Genomic DNA, 18,229 nt, shown 5'->3' with positions numbered 1-18,229 from the left:
TCCCAGATGGTGGTCCAGCCAGAGGCCTATCCCAGAAACAATGCTGAGGTCTCCACCGAGGAACACATGCAGGTTGGCATGACCCGAGGGAATCTTCGCCGCAGACGTGGAGAATGCTTTTACTGTGGAGATCCTGACCATTGGATCAACCAGTGTCCTAAGAAGGTCCTCTCTGTCAAGTCTCCTAAGACAAGGCAACCTAAAGACCAGGTACACCCTGAATTTTCTAAATGTAAGCTTTCGGTACCCATTACGATTTCTCTGGGAGTAGATAAATGGCCGGGTAAGGCCTTTATTGATTCTGGCTCAGTGGCTAGCTTTATTGACTCTGAGTATACTGTAAGATTGGGTATTCCTATGTTTTCCTTACCAACTCCTATCCATGTCATGGCTATTGATGCTACTCCTCTTATTGGTGGTACGGTGAGCTAATGTACCTCAGAGATTTCTCTAACCGTGGGTGTGTGCCACTCAGAGAGATGTTCGCTTCTAGTCCTGGAGAACCTACCTGCTGAGGTGGTACTAGGGTTGCCTTGGCTCCGACTACATAACCCCACTATAGATTGGTCCAATGGGGAGTTGGTGAGATGGGGGCCTAAGTGTGACTCGTGCTTGTCCGTGGTACAGGCTGGGGTCTCAGTAAAGTCTGATACTTTACCCTCTGTTGTTAAAGAATATTCTGATGTATTCTCATCACCAACCCCGGAGGTTCTACCCCCCCATAGACCTTATGATTGTACCATAGAGTTAGTAGAGGAGGCCAAGTTTCCTAAAGGACGAATTTATAATCTTTCTATGCCCGAACGCAAGGCCATGGAAGATTATATTAAGGAGAGCCTTGGTAAAGGGCATATTAGACCTTCTGTCTCTCCTATGGGGGCGGGGTTTTTCTTCGTTAAGAAAAAAGATGGTGGTCTAAGGCCATGTATCGATTACCGGAGATTAAATAAAATCACTGTCCACAATAGATACTCCCTCCCATTGATTCCGGATTTATTTAACCAGGTTCTGGGGGCAACCTGGTTTTCCAAAATTGACCTGAAAGGGGCATACAATCTAATCCGAATCAAGGAGGGAGACGAATGGAAGACAGCGTTCAATACTCCGGTAGGACACTTTGAATATCAAGTGATGCCTTTTGGACTCAGCAATGCCCCAGCTGTGTTCCAAAACTTCATGAATGACATTCTTAGGGAGTTCTTAGGTAAATTTGTTATTGTCTATCTTGACGACATTTTGATATTCTCTCTTGACTTCGAATCCCATGTGTCTCATGTTAAACAAGTATTAGAGGTGTTGAGGGAGAATCAGCTATCCGCTAAACAAGAGAAATGTGTCTTTGGTGTACAGGAGATTCTGTTTCTAGGGCATGTTCTGACTCCTCACGCCTTCAAGATGGATCCTGGTAAGGTACTAGCAATTAAGGAATGGGTAAGACCTTCATCCTTAAAGGCCTTACAACGGTTCTTAGGTTTCGCCAATTACTATCGTAAATTTATTATGAATTTTTCCGTGATTGCTAAACCGTTGACTGACCTTACTAAGAAAGGGGCGGATTTGGAGAATTGGTCTATTGAGGCCATTTCTTCATTTGAAAAATTAAAAGAGGCATTTAGTAGCACTCCCATTCTGATCCAGCCTGATCAGGAGAGACCTTTTATTGTGGAGGTGGATGCGTCCGAGGACGGCGTAGGAGCAGTCCTTTCACAAGGTCCTGCTAGCCTCACTAATCTGAGACCATGTGCCTTCTTCTCCAGGAAATTCTCTCCCACGGAGAGAAACTACGACATAGGGAATAGGGAGCTGCTGGCCATTAAATGGGCATTTGAGGAGTGGAGGCATTTCCTGGAGGGGGCAAGACATTGTGTAACTGTTGTCACTGACCATAAAAACCTTTTGTTTCTCGAGTCTGCTAAGAGGTTGAATCCCTGTCAAGCCAGATGGGCTCTGTTTTTTACTCGTTTTGATTTTTCCATCACGTTCAGGCCGGGAAGTAAAAATGTGAAGGCGGACGCATTATCTCGGAGCTTCCAGGCTTTTCAACCTACTGAGGTACCACCTGAATCCATCCTACCAGCAAAAATCTTCTTAGCAGCTCTTACCCAGGATATCTCGGCTCACATTAGGTCTGAACAACATCTGGCACCGGTATCCACCCCAACAGATAAGTTGTTTGTTCCCGTACAATTTCGTCTCCAGCTGTTGGGTGAGTGTCACGATTCTGCCTTTTGTGGACATCCGGGTGTTGAGGGCACTAAGGATCTGGTTTCTAGATCTTATTGGTGGCCCACTCTAACTAGGGATGTCAAGTCCTACATGTCAGCCTGTGAGGTTTGTGCCAGGTCCAAGACACCTAGGACTCGCCCTGCTGGTAACCTACGACCCCTACCCATTCCCAGTAGACCCTGGTCCCATATCTCGATGGACTTTATAACTGACCTACCGCTGGCGGAGGGTAAGACTGTGGTTTGGGTAGTGGTCGACAGGTTTAGCAAGATGGTTCATTTCATTCCCCTGTCTAAACTTCCGAATGCTAAAACCCTGGCATCTATTTTTGTGAGAGAGATTGTTCGTTTACATGGCATCCCGGAAAATATTGTTTCTGACAGGGGTGTGCAGTTTGTGTCCAAATTCTGGAGGGCCTTCTGTCAAAGATGTAAAATTTCATTGTCTTTTTCTTCCGCCTACCATCCTGAGAGTAATGGGCAGACTGAACGCCTTAATCAAATAGTAGTGTAGAGGCAGCACTATGCGGTCTCAGGATAATGCGTCTGTATCAATGCAGCAGCCTAACCATAGGCCCTTGATCCATCAGGCCAAATCGTATACATGTAGAAAAGAAGATGGCTTCGGCAGCATTCCGCAATATCAAAAATACTTTAATCGTACCTCCAGACACAAATGGCAACGAACGTTTCGACTGTACACCAGTCTTTGTCAAGCCTAATGACACAGAATCTGATAGGCATATATATACCCCCCTCACATAAAATACACACCCCGTTACATCATTGGTGCAAATCACTGCACAATAAGCTACACATGTTCATACTTTAACTCACAGCTGACGACATGTCCATCGAACTCGTGTAGTTCTCCTCGGCATTCCCTTATCTGCAATGCGCAGCCGCGTCTCAATCCATTTACAACCCGGAAGTATCATGCGTCGCCATGGCACCCGGCGGCGCACGTGTCTCTAGCCAATGAGCTGCCAGAGGCCCCCACTGACGTCACAGACTGCGCGTCCACCCTGCAACACTCACCCAAGAGCGCACACCCGTGCGTCAATGGCGTGGGTCACATGAGGTACGCAGCCAATAACAACACCGCGCAAGCACCGGCGCGGTGTTGTTATTGGCTGCGTACCTCATGTGACCCACGCCATTGACGCACGGGTGTGCGCTCTTGGGTGAGTGTTGCGGGGTGGACGCGCAGTCTGTGACGTCAGTGGGGGCCTCTGGCAGCTCATTGGCTAGAGACACGTGCGCCGCCGGGTGCCATGGCGACGCATGATACTTCCGGGTTGTAAATGGATTGAGACGCGGCTGCGCATTGCAGATAAGGGAACGCCGAGGAGAACTACACGAGTTCGATGGACATGTCGTCAGCTGTGAGTTAAAGTATGAACATGTGTAGCTTATTGTGCAGTGATTTGCACCAATGATGTAACGGGGTGTGTATTTTATGTGAGGGGGGTATATATATGCCTATCAGATTCTGTGTCATTAGGCTTGACAAAGACTGGTGTACAGTCAAAACGTTCGTTGCCATTTGTGTCTGGAGGTACGATTAAAGTATTTTTGATATTGCGGAATGCTGCCGAAGCCATCTTCTTTTCTACATGAACGCCTTAATCAGTCTGTGGAACAATTCTTGAGGTTGTATGTTGCTGATGACCAGCAATTATGGGTCAAATTCCTTCCGTTGGCTGAATTTGCTTTGAATAACCGTGTCAATTCTTCTGCTGGGGTCTCCCCTTTCTTTTGTAACCATGGTTTTCATCCCCGTTTTCATTCTGGGTCGTCCGTCTCCTCCTCTAACCCTGAAGCGGATAAACTCTCCTCCGAACTGTGCACAGTTTGGGCCCGGGTTCAATCGAACCTAGAAAAGGCTCAATGTTCTCAAAAACTCAAGGCCGATAGGAGACGTTCAAGGGGGGTAAACTTTCAGGTTGGGGATAAAGTATGGTTGTCCTCCAAGAATCTATCTCTCAAGGTAACTTCTAAAAAATTTGCTCCTCGTTTTATTGGATCATATAAGATCACGGAAGTGATTAACCCAGTATCTTTTAGGTTGGAGCTGCCTGAGTCATTCCACATTCATAATGTGTTCCATAAATCTCTGCTTAAAAAATATTTTGAACCGGTAGTACCATCAAAAGCCTCGCCTCCGCCGGTTCTTGTTAATGATGCTGTCGAGTATGTGGTGTCTAAAATAGTGGATGTCAGGAAGGTGCGTAATTCCTTGCAGTACCTGATTCACTGGAAGGGGTATGGACCTGAAGAGAGATCTTGGGTACCTGCCAGGGAGGTTCATGCTCCTAGACTTGTTCATAAATTTCATTTAGAACACCCTGAAAAGCCATCGCCTGAAGTCTTGGGTCCGGTGGCCCCTCGTAAAAGGGGGGGTACTGTCACGGGGTTCCGAAGGTGCACTCGGTCCCCCATTGCCCGCAGAACTGTTGCTTAGCTTTTGGAATGAGGTTCTGTGTTTGACCTCATTCCCAGGGCGGCTTTACTAGCTGGGTGGCTCCCTGCTCCTAGTCTGCCTTGAGCGCCGAGCTGATCACTCGGTGCTCGACTGGTTGGTCTGTCGGTCATGTGACGCTGGCCACGTCACATGACCCTCACTCCCCACTATAAATACAGGCAGCCTGCTGGCTACAGGTTGCCTGTTAATTTCTAGGTTCCTGGCTATTTGTTGGACTGCTGAATACTTACCTGATCCTGTTCCTGACCATCCTTTTGCCTGCTCCTCTTGTACTGCGCTTCCGTCCTGGTATTGTGACCTCGGCTCCCACCTGACTACTCTCTTAGGACTCCTCTTGTACTTCTCTGCTCTCCTGGTATTTATGACCCCGGCTTCTCCTGACAATTCTCTGCTTGCTCCATTTGTACTTTGCAGCTTTCCTGGTATTGACTCGGTCCGTTCACGTCCTGTTGTTTGTCTGTCTGTCATCCCTGCACTTACTCCAAGTTAGGGATTGCCGTCCAGTTGTCCCCTGTCATTAGGACTCGCGAGGCAAGTAGGCAGGGCCAGGGGTAAGGGTGGAGCGCAGTGGTCACTTCCCTCCCCCCTGTGTGTGTGTGTACGCGACCGTTACAACACCATAACCACCACAGACCCCACAAACCACCGCAGCTTGGTTGGGGTCTCACCGTCCTCCACCCACGCTGGACCCAATACCGGGCTTCAGCTTCCAGTGGGTGAACCTCTCCTAAATCCAGAGAGCAGGAACCATGAACAAGCTTTTACAAGAGCTTATACTCAGGGGAGTATTGTGATATAGCAATCCCCAAGAGTGTAGTTATCCCATCCCCCAAACATGAGCCAAAATTTCATGAAGGGGTAAAGCAGGTCTCTCTATTGAACACACAAGCATTGACTTATATACACATTTTCCAACAAGGGTACCACCCCCGTGGACCTGGTTGAGAACTAAGGACATAACATAGCAGCCAATCCTTTACACAAAAACTATACATTCAAAAAACACAATGGCATTGTCTGTGACGCAATTAACAACCACAATGGCATTGCCTGTGACGCACTTAATAACAGAATAGGCATTGTCTTTGATGCAATCAACAAAATACAATTACCAAAACACAATGGGCTCGGCCTGCGATACAATTACCAAACATAATGGGCTAACTTAATCACTCACAGGCAGAAAACACAAATTTTTCCACAAAACACAGAAAACACCTTAAAACCCCACACATCCCCATAATTTACATCCATGGATAGCTCTGATCTGGGTGAACAACATATCCAAAAATCACTCAGATCCGAGCAGGGGTTCCCCGAATTCCATGGAAGTCACATTTGGCCGACCGCAAGCATGGTCTACCTTCTCCTTCAAAGTCAGTATATGGGCCATAATCCTGAGGCAAGAGGCTGGCAAAAAGGTCCCTCCGAAACCCAGTGGCGAGGTTATTTTCACCACCCCCCCTTATGTCTGCACATACCCCCTATGCCACAATTGACCCAGGGTTATTGCAAACTACCTTGCACTCCTGGCACACCTCAGCTATGTTTCCCTTAGCCTGCTTCATTTATACTGTAATTGGGGTATTATATATTCATTTATACTGTAATTTGGACATTATCCCCTCCTCTGTTGAGTATTGCCCTTTCACAATATGGCGCATCTTTCGCTCTCCCTGTTATGCGCCTGCGCACATGTCATCTCGAGTTATTCCCCCTCCTGCCCTGTCCCAAGATGGCCTCTAGACCTATCTCCACCCCAAGTAAGCATGCGGTCCGCCCAGCGCACGCGCGCTTATCCCCCTCCCTTGCTTCATCGCGAGATTAGGGGCATGCCCACATCAATCCCGCCTACACCAATCAGGACATACTCCTGCCCATTTAAACATGGCACCATAGCTGTCCCAACACGCCAGCTCTCCCTGCTGTCAAGTGGACGCACGCTTGGTAAGCTCATACAACTTTGAATTTACATGCTCTTGTCATATGTATCCTCCCAGCCAGGCCGCTCATGCAAGGCTACGTCCTCATGGCTCCCTCACTTCAAGTCCTGTCTATTCACGGGCTCCAGCCCCGGGTCTTCCTGTCATTTATTCATGGTAGATTTCCTGCCTGTCCCCTCCATTTTCACCACATATGTACTCAGCCTTCTATGTACTCAGCCTTTCCACATATGCACTCAGCTTCTTATGTACCCAGCACTTATGTCCCAGCATCCATTTGCTTCTCCACTTTTTGTCTCCCATCACTTTGTGTGTTACAATAGCCCCCTGGTGGTCATTCTCCTGATGCACTAATGTAATGTAAAGTACAATGATGAAATGTAATGAAATTTATGGATAAACCCTATGTATGAAATGATATGATGAAATTACGATTTGAGGAATTACTAATCATAACAACACCTTTTATGCAAGAATCATGTCGCTATGACAATTTTTGTAACCTTTTGTATTTATACGTAACTTTTCTATCTCTTGTACATCAGCCTGATGAAGGGCATTCAATTTGCCCAAAACGGTGTTTAGTGTACCATGATGTCCTGCTAAATAAAGACTAATCAAGCATAACAAAAATTGGTGTGCTGTCTGAATTGTTTGATACAAATTGAGTTTCAAGTGGTGAAGCCAGGAACACACCCTTGATGAGCACCCACATCAGCCAGAATAGATAGAGTGCTGTGATCAGCTTGGATTACTATATTGAAGAACCTCACTTATTGACAACTGTGTCTCATTCTCATCATCAACCTCTTGAGACACTAATTGCCGTTGACTTATTGGCAACTGTGTCTCATCATCATCATCCACCTCGTGAAACACTAATTGCCGTTCCCCACCGTCATCTTCTTCTGACTGTGGATGCTCAAGAGTTTGGGAATCAGTGCACAAGATGTCCCTCCTCAAGCAGGCTTGGCGAGAGGCCCAAATCAAGTAATGGCGATGAAAAGAGCTCCTCGGAATATCCTAGTATGGGATCACTTGTTTGCCAAGACTGTCCATGGTGGGAGGAAGGAGGATCAGGGTGAGGATTCTGTTGACCAGACTCTTGGCTACTGAGACTGGACTTTGTGGAAGAATGGGTGGTGCTTAGCCAACTAGAAGCATTATCTGCTGCAATCCAACCGACCACCTGGTCGCACTGGTGTGACTTCGAGAGTGGTGTCCTGCGACGCCCTGCAAACTGGGACATGGAGCTAGGTATCGTGGATGAGTGTGTTTCTTGTGCTCTGATAGCAGGCACAGTTTCACCGCGCCCAGGGCCACGGCCTCTGAGTGCTCCATCAGCAGCACGGCCACTTCCCCATCCCTTACTGCTCGCCTTGAGCATATTAAATATAAGCTTGCAAGTATGTCACACATACAGTAGCGCAGGTTTTGTAAGTGTATGTGCAAATAAATTACACTGTCACAGGTATTTAGGATGCTCAAACGTTACACAGGAGATGTAGCGCAGGTAATGTCACTGTCACCAGCGGCGAAAAAATTACACAGAATGTAAAAGATATTTAGGATGCGCAAACATTATACAGGAAATGTAGCTCAGGTAATGTCGCTCCAAGCTGCTTCAGACTAGACTTCCTCAAAGCTAATTAGTCAGGGGGAAGACCTAGTCCATCTCCTGATAACCTAACACAATTTGCTAAATTGTTAACCATATACAATGCCATTAAGTGTACATAACAAACACACGGCATACAACATTTAACAAAAAAAAAAAAAGGAATTAACCCTTTGCAGTAGTCCGTCTGTAGTACTTCACCCACAGATCAGAAATTTCACAATTTCACAAACTCACACACTTGGTACTTGCCACAGAGCCCTTAAGTACAACCCATAATACTACCAATGCTTTTCTATGGAGGGTACATGGGCTGCATACATAATTTTATGCACCAGTTTGCAATGGATACGTAAAAAACATACATACTTTTTGCCACATAATATATTTTATTGATGCCTATATTTAAAGTTCAACTGTGTCATGATATTTGGCACTTTAAACTGAAAATGCAATGTGTATTAGGACAAATTTACATGCCCTGAGTGGCTGAATGCTGATGACTTAGACTTTATATAGAAGAAGCAACTACTGTTCAGTAATGATTATTTTCTAATTATTTATTTCATATATATATATATATATATATATATATATATATTCATATATTTATTCATATATTTAAATATATATGTATGTATATATATATATATATATATATATATATATATATATACCTGTGATATGTGAATACAAATAATTACCTACAGTATAATTACTAAGTAACCTCTGTGAAGCTTGAAAAATCCACTACACACAATAGCTGTATACTGGATAAAAAATCTTTGGGATGATTGATTAAATTCCATCTCAGTGAGCTCTCAGTGGTTAGTGTCAATATTGCTCCCCATGGCAATCATATGGTTTGCCTACACAGACATCGGACTGCTTTGTCATGTGAAATATTGTGTGTTACCCTGTGAGCAGTGGAGCCAGTGGGTCCAGGAATCATTGTCGAGACTGACAGTTACATTGTGTCAATGAATGGTGAAACGGTAGAATCAGAAATTCAAGTGGACCCAGACAGAATGTCCTGACCTTTAGGAAAAAGGCTGATTTGTTACGGTATAGCTGCCCTTCATCTTCCACCCTAATCCATTACACCTATCCAAGCCAACTTTCTCATACATTATGTTCTGCTTCCCATAGATCTGTATTGTGCTGAGCACTAGATTTAGACTAAATGCTTTTTAGGTTGCTAGCTATTCTCCATTATTTCTGCATTATTGTCACATAAAAGTATGACATCGCTTTTATCCTTGGTTCAAGTTTTTCAATAGATGCACTTCCACAATATATCATTTATAGTACACTTGTATAAATGCAGCTTGCTATAAGTTGAATGAGAATTAAAAACAATATATGTACAGTACATACATTAATACATAAGTATACTATAGATAGATAGATAGATAGATAGATAGATAGATAGATAGATAGATAGATAGATAGATAGATATGATATGATATAGATAAAAACGTAGCTGAGGTAACCTTGATGGTTAACACATTAAGTAAACAATGGCAAGAAAATGTTAATTGACTTTTTTCAATGGATTTCAATGACTGCGATGTGTTATCAGAGTCAATTTTAGCTCGGTTACATCTGTAGATAGAAAACCCTCAGCAGCATTGTACATTTTACAATCTGGTGTTATAGTTTTCCAATAAATTTAAGATATATTCTATATTTGGGATTTCCTTAGAATAATCATGTGTATACTGGGGCAACACTACAGTAAAATCCATACCAGAGTTAATTGTCTATACGATGTAGCCTCCTGTCCACTTGTGCCCCTTATTTATGTCGTTCTCTGTCACTGGCTGCACAGCAGTGGACTTAATTCTCTTTGTTCATTGTTGCGCATGTCTAGTTATCTTTAGCGTGAAATGGACTGCATAAGTCAATGAACTTGATCCTTGACTTTTTGGATAGGAGGGATTTGCCATAGACCATCTGCTCTGTTTGGGGCCCAATATTTAGGTTCTAAGTCACTATTACAATCACCTTGTCGCATGTTTCCATTGTCCAGGAGAACTGGAAACGTTTCCATTTGGATTTGCTCCAAATGTGTTTTCAAATACTGTACTTTGTTCTGATTTTGCCGTTGTCTGCTCTTTCCTGTTCTTCAAGCAAGAAGAATCTTTAAAGTCAATTAGCATTCTAAAGGACTGATTCAGTCCTGTGTTCTATTAAAGTCAGCACTGCATGTCTTTATTCTAAAAATAAAGCTGGACAATTAAAGCTCATGTCTCTTTGCTCTGCTTTGATTCGGCACAAAGCTTTCCCACTTGCTGCCTTTGGATTTAATGTTAACAGTCAGTTAACAGAAGAGACACAGTAACAAGCATGGCGGCATTCCTTGTTTTTGCTCAATCAGTCTATGTTACAACTATCAGTTTGATTTATTTGTCCACACTGACCCTTATTCAGCACTTAATTGTCCTTGCATAATGTTTGAAGAGACTTGTGACACAAAGAAAAAGACAATTGCTGATGTTCTGTGGAACAACTGTTGACCTGATGGACAAAATGCCGTTAGAAGGTCGAAGGTCACAGCCCTTTTGAACAACTTGCCCCATTTTTACAGACAGAGGTCACACAATGATGGCTCTAAGTAGGGCCTGTCTGAAAAGTATTTACACATTCTGCAATCAAGAAAACCAACATAGAGTGGATCTATAAGGAGTCTGTGATTTAACACATGATGGAAAGGATGTCGAACGTTCTAAAAGACGTTTATTGAATGTTGACTTTAATTGGTAAGAGGCAGGCTGCAAACATTACAGACCCATCACCATACACTCCTCAACATTGAAATTACAACACCAGGAAGGACAAGCTATAATGTTATGCTAATCGAGGAAATAACAGATGTCACTACAATCTGCAGATGATCAAATTTTCAAGCACCTACAGTAGCTCCAATCTATGGCATGTGGGCGTGGCATAAAAGCCAGATTGAAACAAAGTTTTTTAGTCATATGTAACTTAAAAAATCAGATCAAGTTATGCGGAATGATTGTGTGATGCCTCCTGTTCATCGACGTGAAAGTTATCTCCAACTGAGAGGGACAGAATCCTTGAACTGAGAGTCCTTGGTTTATCACTTTGGTAAATCACTACTCACATAGGCTGAGATGTCAGCACTGTTTAAAGTTGCACATCCCAGTATTTGGGAAAACAACGACAAATTGGAATGACAGCAAGAGGTGCATAGAGGTGAACCTCTGTACAGACTGATTTTCTAAATAGAAGAATGTAGTGTAGTGCTACATTATCTACTGCAAGTGAAATTGGACGTCACATCCCAAGCTTAGGGTGGCAAACAGTGTCTGCACGAACCACCACAAAGCATTTACATGACACTGAACTACGAGACAGACGACCAGCTACAGATATTCCATTGACCTCACACCACCATTCTCAAAGGCTATCGTGGTGCACAGAAAGACAGTAATGGAGGCTGGAATACAGATCTACCCTCTTCAGCAATGAATCTCACTTTTGTCTCTGATGCAATGGTAGCTAAAGATTGGTCTGGAGACCATGTGGGCAATGCCATGAAGAGACCTGCACAAGGGAATGTCACACTGGTCCTACTCCTGGGACTATGGTTGTGGGGTGGCATAATGTATGGTAGCCAGGCCCCGCTAGTCTTCATTTCAGGTACACTAACCACTCAGCATTACATTTTAAACAGGTCATAATTAAGAATCATTTTGGAATTTTAGTGGTACAGAAATACTCCAGAAGTCATAAGATCCAAATATGAAATTAAAATTCTTGGGTCAGCACTGGATCAACAAAGGGAAACTTGAGGAATGCAATGTAAATGTTTCTGTAGTTTTTTATTTTAACTGTTGTTACAGCATGGTTTCTACATTGTGACGTCCTTAGAACATTTGTTCCTACACGGGGGTAATCTGGGTAATGCACAAATTCAGATGGCAACTAAGCTTCACCTAGGAAAGTTTTAGAATTATAGTTGAAAATAATGCATCATATGATTTAATAGGGTTGTCTAGCCAATAATTTTTTAAGGAATGCTGTTTTCTGCTTCCTTGTCCCTTTTGACACACAGGAAATGCCTGCTCAGCCAACTACTGGTTGCAGCAGCGACCCGCCTCTGCCAGTGATTGGCTAAGCAGCAATTGACTACGTGTGGAGAGGGACCACAAAGCAAACCAGCAAGGACCTAGGAAACATTAAAATATGAGAAGCACAGGATTGGTGAACGTATAATTTTTTTCACCACTCTAAGCCTTTAAAAAAAAGTATAACCCCTTTAACAGAAATCTAAAAATAAAATCTTGTGTAAAAAAAGTGTCATTGTCAGGTCCATCACTAAAAACTTCTGAGCCTCATGGAGATGCAAAGCATAGCATCATATGCTCTATCCAAAGCATCATGAGCTCAATCTAGCTGGATTGAGTTCACTGAGCTATGAGGCTCTGAACCTTATTCTTGTGCATGCTTGATATTGTACTGACATTTAATAATCCCCTGATGAGCTGTGAAACATGTGGGTGGGGGGGGGGGGGGTACATGTTGAGAGGTGTGCTTTACTTATTTGTGTAATTAATATACAGTACAGACCAAAAGTTTGGACACACCTTCTCATTCAAAGAGTTTTCTTTATTTTCATGACTATGAAGGCATCAAAACTATGAATTAACACATGTGGAATTATATACATAACAAACAAGTGTGAAACAACTGAAAATATGTCATATTCTAGGTTCTTCAAAATAGCCACCTTTTGCTTTGATTACTGCTTTGCACACTCTTGGCATTCTCTTGATGAGCTTCAAGAGGTAGTCCCCTGAAATGGTCTTCCAACAGTCTTGAAGGAGTTCCCAGAGATGCTTAGCACTTGTTGGCCCTTTTGCCTTCACTCTGCGGTCCAGCTCACCCCAAACCATCTTGATTGGGTTCAGGTCCGGTGACTGTGGAGGCCAGGTCATCTGGTGCAGCACCCCATCACTCTCCTTCATTGTCAAATAGCCCTTACTTTCAAAGTTTTCCCAATTTTTCGGCTAACTGACTGACCTTCATTTCTTAAAGTAATGATGGCCACTCATTTTTCTTTACTTAGCTGCTTTTTTCTTGCCATAATACAAATTCTAACAGTCTATTCAGTAGGACTATCAGCTGTGTATCCACCTGACTTCTTCTCAACGCTACTGATGGTCCCAACCCCATTTATAAGGCAAGAAATCCCACTTATTAAACCTGACAGGGCACACCTGTGAAGTGAAAACCATTTCAGGGGACTACCTCTTGAAGCTCATCAAGAGAATGCCAAGAGCGTGCAAAGCAGTAATCAAAGCAAAAGGTGGCTACTTTGAAGAACCTAGAATATGACATATGTTCAGTTGTTTCACACTTGTTTGTTATGTATATAATTCCACATGTGTTAATTCATAGCTTCGATGCCTTCAGTGTGAATCTACAATTTTCATAGTCATGAAAATAAAGAAAACTCTTTGAATGAGAAGGTGTGTCCAAACTTTTGGTCTGTACTGTATATAGATATGTCACTTGTTTACCTATTACTATTAGGAAAATGCATTTTGGCATTGAATTGTGTTTGATAAATTACACGCATAAAACTGGCTATTCATATGCTTTCAGTTAATGTATTTAGTTTCTGGTGTCAGGTTTTCAGCTGGACTGCCCCATTAAAGGTTATGACTTGGGGTTCAGTAAATAAATTTGCATGCAAAAGGCCCAAAGTATGTATACAGTTGTAATTATCAAGCATAATCATCCCTATACTTATATTTTAGGCATCATCAAAGTAAAATTATGTCAAGATGGATATCATCACTACAGGCAAAAAAGTTACTTAGAAAATATTTTTTTCAAGTTAGCATAGTATGTAGTCCAACTGAAGTGGTTGGTAGGTGGAGTGTTCAGTTGGCACAAACTTTGGCTTCTGGAAATGTGTAAGGGTAAAGGCACATGCACATGGCAAGCTTTGGGGAGGTCTTTGTTGGCTTGGCTGTATACGTGTATTATTAATTCTATCTATCTCATATCTATATTTCTATTAAATTTTTATGAGATTTTTTTTTTCTGAAGATAAAACAAATTACACAAGTACTGTATGTATGAACAACAGTGCATATAAATAACATAAAAGAAAGAAAAAAAAACATATCCTGCAAGGGAAAATAAGATATGAAAACCATCGATGTTCCAGCAGATGAGTTCTAGAGTCTCAATTGCATCCTCAAGTCAGTTATCATAAGGGTTTCCTTTTTGCATTGGTTTTATATGACTTGAAAAGTACAATCAGCTGTCACGGCTGAGGATGGGGAAAACCCTCAGCCGTGCGATGACGGAAGATGGTAGTCGCTGCTTGGCCAGGAGCACAGAATTAGGGAGCAGGTCACCTCCTAACGCATCCCTAATCTGACCCTGACTCCTAGCTGCATGAGCCGACCTTGAAGGTAGGAGGGCTCATGCTCCGAAACCTCGGAACCCTAGTAACCCTCCGCAGATCCCTAACGCTAGGAGCAGGGTAAGACGACCTGTTCCTCCTAGACACGGAGGAACAGGAGTCTCACAGGCCAGGCTACAATAAAGGGGAACATATACAACTCATGGCAGTGGCAGGTAAATGCCATAAGCACAACACCCACCTGCCACAGACACAAAGCCTGGAACCCATGCGCAAGTGCTGCTGTCCTAACACAGAAATGGACACAGCACACAACACACATCACACAGGAACCCAGGACCATAAGCTGCAATAAGAAACATACAACAGACACATCTTCATCACATCAAACAAGATTTATGACCACAAGGGTGGCTCTCAGTGGCAGATGGTATAAACCAGGAGGGTGCCTCCAGCTTACAAACAAGGCTGGAGTACCTCTCAGCTTCAGGTCTCCACTGAGGCTTTATAGCCCAAGTAGCCACACCCACACAGACACACCCAGTGTTCACACACACAGAAGGGAATTAACCCTTCTCACACCAGGGAAGGGAAGACAACCACTTAAAGGAGAAAGTGTCCAAATGAACATCACACTGCAGCTGTTACCGCAGGCAACAACATGCGTGGCAACCATGTCCTAGGAGTCAGCCTGAAGGCCGGGACACTGCCACCACATGTACACCATACCAAACGTTGCCACGGGCAGCCACAGTGAAGGGAAGTGTCACAGTGCACACCTACATAAACCTCATGCACACCAGACATACAAAGTGCATAACATACACACACACACAACCAGGAGTTACCGCATGCACTTGACAGCAAGCTGCCCAGCAACAGCTCAGGCTGCTATACTGCCAAGTATAACCATGTTACCAGCGGCAACCACACATGAGGCAACATACCAGCAGCCCTCACCATGTGGTTGACAATAAAACCAAACCGCAGGCAACTGCATGCGGATCCTGAGTCACGACCATGACCATGGTCGTGACATCAGCATGGTATAATCTACTATAACGGCCAAGCTATATCTATCAGTTTTGTCCCTGTTGCAGTCTGCCTAATGTACCCTTCAGTTGTTCCATCAGGTACCACTTAGTAAAATTGAAATGCCTTACTATGCTCTCTATTTCTGAGTCAGACAGAAATCTTACTATGAAATTCCTCCACACCTTAAAGAACTTTCCCACCTTGCTTTCTTTGTGCCTCTCTGCTTCTCTTTGTTCTAGAGCCATCAAGGCTTTCATATTTTGCAGAATCATTTCCTTGGTGGAAATCTTGGATTCCAGCCAATTTAACAACATAGATCTCTTAGTTACCATACACAGAGCATGAAAGAGAACTGGCAAGCGCTGTTCTATTGGACCTTACCTTCCTGCCTCTTCCCAATAGTGAAACAGGTAAATCATAGGGTGTATGAGGATGTCCATGTCACATACATCTCTGGTAATGCGCATTACTTGATTCCATAGAGAGGATATTTGTGGACACTCCCATAACCCGTGATATAAATCGGTCTGTGGTGTATCTAATCAAGGTTATTTTGTCTTGTTTCCTTTGAAGGGTCAGACAACCCAGCAGTGAGAAAGTTATGCATTTGAACAAAACTGTAATGACCGAAGACACGTACAGGGAGGAAAACAGGGAAAGCCCTGCCCAAGGGAGAGGGAAAGGTGGTGACCCCTAACTCCCCTTGCGGCTGGCACCTGACTGCCCTGACGTCCCTAGACGGGTTCCTCACCCGTGCGGCGATCGCGTGCCTAAACCCTGGCTTTCCCTAATATGAGCCCTGGATAGTGAACAGGCCGGTGGGATCGCTAGTCCACACCACTATCACTAAGAGGGAAACACCAGGGAGAGGACAGACAAAACATACAAACACATACACCCAGGTGGGCGACCACAATAAACCAAAAAGGTCCAACAGGGATCTGGAGGGTAGCGTACTGGACCAACTACCAGCGAACGCAGCAACACAGCTCCAGAAGGTCAGAATAGATGTCCAGGCAGGAAGCTCTATCTCTGGCAACCAGAGAAGTGTGAGAGAGAAATATAAGGAGGTCTGGGAGTGCTGGACAAGGAACAGCTGAGGAGAAGGAGCTACGGATCCCTGAGTGAGCCAAAAGGGTTTGCTAAGCAAACCCAGAAAGCTACCATAAGGAAAACAGCCCTATCTTAAATAGAGCGTGCAGCCAACCGCTGCGACTTCCTGACCCTGGGTATAACGGAGTCAGGCGTGGTCCTCGACACCCTCGTGACAGTACCCCCCTCTCTACAAGGGGCCTCCGGACACTCAGGACCAGATCTCCCAGGATGAGAGGCATGAAAAACCCGAACTAACCTGTCGGCGTTTACCTCAGACGCAGGAACCCACATTCTTTCCTCGGGACCGTAACCTTTCCAATGCACCAGATATTGAAGAGAGCGGCGGACCCGACGAGAATTAACAATTTTGGATATCTGAAATTCTAGGTTACCATCCACGACAACAGGAGGGGGTGGCAGCGGTGATGGTTCTAGAGGTGGAACATATTTTTTGAGTAACGACTTATGAAAAACATTATGAATTTTAAAAGTCTGAGGTAACTCCAGGCGAAAAGCCACGGGGTTGATGATGGCTACAATTTTGTAAGGGCCAATAAACCTAGGACCCAGTTTCCAAGAGGGAACCTTCAATTTAATATTCCTAGTAGACAACCACACATAGTCATTCACTCCTAGGTCCGGACCTGGCGACCGTCTCTTATCAGCCATGCATTTGTATTTACCTCCCATATTTTTCAAGTTAGCTTGCACCTTCTGCCATACCGATGAAAGAGATGACGAAAACCGTTCCTCTTCGGGAACCCCAGAAGACCCCCCCTCTTTGAAAGTACAGAATTGGAGATGAAAACCATATGCACCAAGAAATGGTGACTTGCCAGTGGATTCCTGACGACGATTATTTATGGCAAACTCAGCTAACGGTAAATATGATGACCACAACTCTTGGTTTTCAGACACAAAACATCTTAGATATGTCTCAAGGTTTTGGTTGGTACGCTCAGTCTGTCCATTCGACTGAGGATGGAAAGCAGAGGAAAAGGACAAGTGTACCCCCAAACGAGAACAAAAAGCTTTCCAAAATTTAGAAATAAACTGGGTACCCCGATCCGAAACAACATCGGAGGGGACCCCGTGAAGCTTCACGATTTCACTGACGAATACCTGAGCAAGAGTCTTAGCATTAGGTAGTGCGGGTAACGCAATGAAGTGTACCATTTTGCTAAACCTGTCCACTACTACCAAAATAACTGTTTTACCCGCAGACAAAGGTAAGTCAGTGATAAAATCCATTGACAGATGTGTCCACGGTCTATTGGGAATGACGAGTGGTAATAGAGACCCTGCAGGACGTGTATGTGAAACTTTTGCGCGCGCACAGGTAGAACAAGAAGACACAAAATCCAATACATCCTGATGCAACCTTGGCCACCAAAAACGACGAGACAATAGTTCCAAGG

Source organism: Bufo bufo, chromosome 4 (assembly GCF_905171765.1).
Source record: "Bufo bufo chromosome 4, aBufBuf1.1, whole genome shotgun sequence".
NCBI lineage: Eukaryota > Metazoa > Chordata > Amphibia > Anura > Bufonidae > Bufo > Bufo bufo.
This window is presented reverse-complemented; position numbering follows the sequence as displayed.